The sequence below is a fragment of the Myotis brandtii genome, unplaced genomic scaffold (assembly GCF_000412655.1).
Source record: "Myotis brandtii unplaced genomic scaffold, ASM41265v1 scaffold668, whole genome shotgun sequence".
NCBI lineage: Eukaryota > Metazoa > Chordata > Mammalia > Chiroptera > Vespertilionidae > Myotis > Myotis brandtii.
Window position 1 is genome coordinate 675410 of NW_005370597.1, and position 6277 is coordinate 681686.

The 6277-nt window shown below is 42.2% G+C and overlaps 1 long non-coding RNA gene across 1 annotated transcript in view; it reads right to left on the bottom strand.

Annotated features, from left to right (window-relative positions):
- Positions 1-4635, bottom strand: part of LOC106723883 — a 12788-nt gene extending 8153 nt beyond the window's left edge. Inside the window, exon 1 of the long non-coding RNA XR_001359622.1 lies at positions 4381-4635. This is a non-coding gene — a long non-coding RNA (uncharacterized LOC106723883). The remainder of the gene's footprint in view (positions 1-4380) is intronic.
- Between the last annotated feature and the right edge of the window lie 1642 nt (positions 4636-6277).

A 6277-nucleotide genomic window follows, 5' to 3' on the forward strand; every position in this document is an offset into this window, starting at 1 on the left:
CCCCCAATCGGCCCTACCCTGAGCGTGACTGAGGGTGGCATCGCAAACTCCCGATCCGCCCTGCTCTGTGCATGACAGGGGGCAGCGCCCCAACTCCCCAATTGGCCCTGCTCTGAGCCCGACCAGGGGCTGAACCTAGGGATTGGGCCTGCCCTCTGCCACCCGGGAGCAGGCCTAAGCCAGAAGGGCGTTATCTCCTGAGGGGTCCCAGACTGTGAGAGGGCACAGGCTGGGCTGAGGGACTCCCCCTCCCCCTCGAGTGCACAAAATTTTGTGCACCGGGCCTCTAGTTGTGATATAATAAGAAATATGGCCCTAACTGGTTTGGCTCAGTGGATAGAGCATTGGTCTGTGGACTGAAGGGTCCTGGGTTCAATTCCATTCAAGGGCAAGTGCCGGGGTTGCAGGCTCGATCCCCAGTAGGGAGCATGCAGGAGGTAGCCATCAATGTTTCTCTCTCATCGTTGATGTATCTATCTCTCTCTCCCCCTCTCCCTTCCTCTCTAAAATCAATACAAAATATTTTTTTAAAAATTTTTAAAGCTATATGTATTTTGTCTTTGTCCCAGATCCCTAGCACAGAATATTCTGTTATTCCTAACAAGTCCCTTTCCATCACACCTAAAGAGGTGACTTAAGGCGTGGCCCCTAGATAGCCTCAGGATGGGGCGGATGCCAGAAAGACCAAAGGATTGGAGGGTTGTAACTTTCAGCCACACCCTTGACTCCCAGTGAAAGGAGGAGAGTTCTGTAAAAACAGCCTTCAGAAGCTAAAAGGGCAAGGAAATGGAGTCTCCCCTGGAGGCCCCCTAGATTTTCCCCTAGAGCCCATATTTTAGCCCAGTGAGACCCAAATTAGACTGTGAGATCATAAATTTGTGTTGTTGTTGTTGTTTTGGAATAATTATAGATTTACAGAAAAGTTGCAAAAAGAGTATTCAGAGTTCCCACATTCCCTTAATACTAGTACTTAAGCCTTTTTTAAAAAATAGACCAGCCCATTAGGGAGTTCAGTCAGTTAGAATATTGTCCTGATACACTAGGTTGCAGGTTTGATAAGAGCATATACAAGAGGGAACCAATGAATGCATAAATAAGTGGAACAACAGATTGAAGTCTCTCTCTTCCTTCCACTCTCTCTCAAATCAATAAATAAAAGAAAAAAATAGACTTAGAACAGTTTTAGGTTCACAGCAAAAATGAGGAGAAGCTACAGAGACTTACCATATAGCCTCACCCCCCTCAATATGAATGTGTGTTGCTTTAAGGCCATTACATTTGTAGCAGTTTGTTAGAACAATTAAAAAAATAATAATAATACAATGACAAATGGCATTTCTAGGAAAAAAAAGAGAGAAGTAGATTGTTTAAAGTGCTAAAGAAAAACGAGAGAATAATTAATCCAAAATTGAGTATAACTGTTAGTTCCAGTGAAGGTATGGGGCACGTTGGTGGGACACCGCAAGACAGGGCTGCACCAGCTTCTAAGTTGCTTCTGTGGGAGCTAGAAAAAGGACCATTCTCTGGGCAGATGAATTAGAAAATGACAGCCCACAGCCTAGCAGCAGACATAATCTTTGTACCCAAGGAGACCTCCCTCCCCTTGGCAAGGACCTCTGTGCAGTGCACAACTTGCACCCACCACAGTGCTGGCAGCCCCACCACAGACCTTCAGGGGTTTTGTAATGTTCTGCTTCTCAAACTGGGTGGAGGATACATGGATTCGTTTTTCAGAATTATCCTTCAAGCTATGTATATACATTACATACTCTTGTATAAATATTGTTGCCAATTTTAAATGTTAAAATATCAGCAATGTGATGAAATGTAGGGCCATTCCCCTCTGCATACAATCTAAAAATCAGCAAGTTCTGAGTGATGTTTTTCTTAACTCCATGTAATCTCTTTTCAGAGTTGGAGCAAGTTACCCTTGAACAGGAAAACAGGATTTCCCTTCTTTCAGCCTATCCCTATCTTAAATAAGAGGTTGTGTCTGTTTTCTCACCCAGATGTTATACACAGTGGTAGGAGCGGAATGTGCAAACTCCAGAGAAGTTGGTGGGCACCTGTAATCCAAGAAAGCTCCCTGAGACCTAAAGCGGAATTTCATTATTAGGAATCTGGCCTGTCTGATAAAATCAGACATGCTGACTCCAGAGGAAACAAAGAGATATCAGGAGTCTTAGATTCTGAGAAACTGCAACTCTGAGTTCACCTTGACCCTTCCAAAGAAGTCCAGGACCTTGCTTTAATATTTTTTTTTTTAACAGAGCACTTTGGGTAGACAGACGGCTACCGAAATACCTCTCTCTTGCTCCCAGGCAGTCCTGCCATCTTCAGAAGGGTCACTTGGGTTCACTGGTCCAACAATCCAAGCCGCAAACCATGAAGAGGAAGTTTTGCTTCTTACATACGAGCTCTTCCTGCCCTTCCGGACCTAAGACATGCTTGGCTCTACCCAGCTATTATGTTGAACCTACCATAAATAAGTACTCAGAGAGGGGTTGAGAGATGTCTCATTTATACCACCACCCTTTATAATTTAATTTCATATATATTAAGTCCTCACTTACTAGTAACATCATCAATAGGTTCTTTAAGAAAAATTATGCATAATGAAACCAATTTTACCATAGACTAGTTGACATTAACAAGAGTTAAGTTCCTATGGCTATTTCTGGTCACAAAAACATCACCAAACTTCTAAATAAAGACCCAAAAACCTTCTAATATTAAATACTGAAATAAATGTGAGTTATACAATCATTTAAGAAAGATTAATAAAAACAAGTAGAATCATTATTTTCCAACCTGCTATTGCAGTTTAAGGTCACGAGTGGTCGGAGCCTGTCCCGGCAGATCAGGGTGCAAGGTGGGAACCCACCCTGGACAGGATACCTTGCATTGCAGGGCCACTCACACACAGACCCCACTCAATCAGACGGGGACAATGCGGACATGCCAGTTCACCTCATGTGCATATCTTTGGGATGTGGAAGGAAATTGGAGTACCCAGAGAAAAACCATGCAGACATGGAGAGACCTGCATGCTCTACACACACAGTGGCCCCAGTGGGAATCCATTTTTTTCTCATCAATGTTATAAAATGACATTGAGCAAAATGATATTATTTGAGGAACCGCTGTACAAAAATAATATATAGTCATCAGGAAAATTCAAAAAATGTAGAAGACTAAAGAATAAAAAGCAAAACTCTCTCTTTACCCTGTAATCTTACTCCCTTTACTAAAGCTAAACTTTATGAGATACTAGAGGCCTGGTGCACAAAAATCATGCACTCTGGGAAGGGGGGTCCCCTCAGCCCAGCCTGCGCCCTCTCACAGTCCGGGAGCCCTCGGGGGATCTCTGACTGATGGGGAGCGGGCCTTAGCTGACAGCTAGACATCCTTAGCACTGCTGCAGAGGTGGGAGAGGCACCAGCGTGAGCCCAGCTTCTGGCGCACTGACCACCAGGGGGCAGCTCCTGCATTGAGCGTCTGCCCCCTGGTGGTCAGTGCGTGTCATAGCGACTGGTCATTCTGCCATTTGGTCGATTTGCATATTAGCCTTTTATTATAGAGGATATCCTCCCACACCTCTTTTCACACAATTATAAAATGCACACACTCACAATTATTTTTCTTAATATAGAAAGGATCATACTATAATGTTCTATAATGTGCTTTTTACAAATAATATTCCATAAAAATATGTCTATATTAGTAAATTTAAGTTTTTGCCAGTTTTCTATATTAAAAACAGTAGTGTAATAAATGCTTGTACACTCGTGTATATTTGTGTTTAACAGATTCCAGGAAACAAAATTGCTGAGTTAAAGAGTAACACATTTAAAATTTAATAGATACTACCAAACTTACCTCAGAAGAGGCTTTGTGAACAGTATAGGAGAATGACTATTTGCTTAAATGTTCACCAACCATGGATATTATGTATATTTTCACTTTTTGCCACTTTGATGAGCAAAAACAATAGTACACATTATTTAACTTATATTTTCCGAATTACAAATGAGGCTGTGTATATGCTTCCTGGCCAGTTGTATTTCTTATCCAGTGCATTACTGATCCATCGCCATTGCCTATTTTTCTGCTTGTAACTTCCTCATTTTGATCATAAGAGTGGCTACTATATATTGAGCACTTGGTTGTGTGCCAGCCTCTGCACTAAATGCTTTAAAATGTTTTTTTCTTTGAACATTCTGTACATGAGAAATATGAGAAACATATGGAGATGAAATTCAAACCATGGTCTTTTTCACTGGTCTCTTTTACTCTAAAAGCTGCACTTTCTCCACTGTATCACTATACCAAAAAGCTTCATTTTGCTGAAACGCAGAAACTCCAAATGGAGTGACTTACCAAACATAGCCCCGTAGCTACATGCCCATCTCAGTCCGGACCACTGGCAAGTTTTCACCACCCTGGTCTTACTTGAAAACTGCAAAAAGACTGTTCAGGCAAATTTATCAGACTTCACTGCCTATAATATCTGTGTCCTTAGAGATAAAGAACCAACCCGCAGGACAAGGGTCGAAGATAAAATAGAAACTTCAAAACATGGAGACCTTGGCCCCATTCCATCCATATCTCAGTCAAAGCAGAGGGCTGATGGCAGGACAAGCCAGCTCTAAGACTAGTGTGATTTTCAGTCACCTCCCAGCACCCACCAGCCATGCTAATTTTTTAAAAATATATTTTTATTGATTTCAGAGAGAAAGGGGGAGGGAGAGAGAGATAGAAACATCAATGATGAAAGGGAAACATTGATCAGCTGCCTCCTGCACGCCCCCCACTGGGGATGGAGCCCGAAACCCGGGCATGCTGCGCCCTTGGGAATCGAACCCGGGACCCTTCAGCTCACAGGCCAACATTCTATCCACTGAACCAAGCCAGCCAGGGCTAATTTTTTTTTTTTTTAACACTGAGGCTGGATGAACTGTTAATCATAGGCATGAGCAGCAAACAGTTTGAAGTTCTGCTCTTTAAAAAAATCAAGATGTTTATCTTACAGCCCTTCTATTAACCCAGAATGAAAAGTGTCCTTAAGAATTTCACCTTTTTTTCTCAAATGTGATTAACCTAATGAGAGGTGTAGGAAATGTAATTTTATGATTTTATTGTTCATATTAATCATAATCTTCTAAAGAAAAGGAGGATGGAGTAAATTATGTCTGAGAAGCTGCCAAACTTCCTTCCTTCCAAAAGCATTAATTAAATGCTTGTGTAATCCTATATAATAAAAGCCTAATATGCAAATTGACCAAACATCAGAACGACTGGTGGAAGGACCAGTCACTATGATGTGCACTGACCACCAGGGGGCACATACTCAATGGAGGAGCTGCCTCCAGCCCCCAGGTCCCAGGCCAGCCAAGGCAGGTGCCAGTGGGGGCCCCCCCAATTGCCCCACTGGTCGCCCCACAGACCGGCCCTGATTGCCAGCCAGGCCTAAGGACCTTACCCATGCACCAATTTTGTGCATCAGACCTCTAGTAAATTGATAACAGCTTGAAGTGGGGTATGTGGAGGTGCATTAAACAAGTCTTTCTACCTTTATATAATTAAACCTTTCCAACAATAAGAAGGTGTGTGTGTTTTTAAAGACTTATGTGCCAGACACTGGAGGTCCAGCAAATTGAACATAGTTCCAATTCTTCTGAGGATCAAAAATCCCTTTCATTATTATGTCAACATGTTACAAAGCACTTTCACATGTGGTATCTGAGTCATCCTATAAACACATTATGTTTGCAAATTCAATGGAAGCCTCCTACCTTTCATTCTTTTCTTCCTGATCTTTCTTTGTTCTCTGAGATAAATCTAACATAGGCCCAAACTCTAACAAGTAGGATTGTGGTTGGGGGTTGGGAGAGGTAAGTGAGACCTTTATCCTATGGGTGGAATTAGTTTCAGGATGCTTCAGAATCCTGAAATACCATCTCCACCCTTTTAAATACTTAGGGTGAGCCTTTCACTCACAAAATCTTCCTTTAAATTCAGGTGATTCTCTTATTTCAAGACAGTTAAACTGGGTCAGAAAAAGAGTCACTTCCCCAGGATTAGATAGCAAAATGGAGTAAAATTTCATTCCCTTCACCTCCCAGAATCTCACTCTAGTGAAGCTCAACCATGAAGGCTAGAGGTCTGATGCTTATAACTAAGTTATGTTTTAAATCAGATCGATGACTGCTCCATAGAGCTGCCCAAGAAACTCATTTACCTTTGAATTCTGTCACCCTCAGCTCTCAGAGTCCAC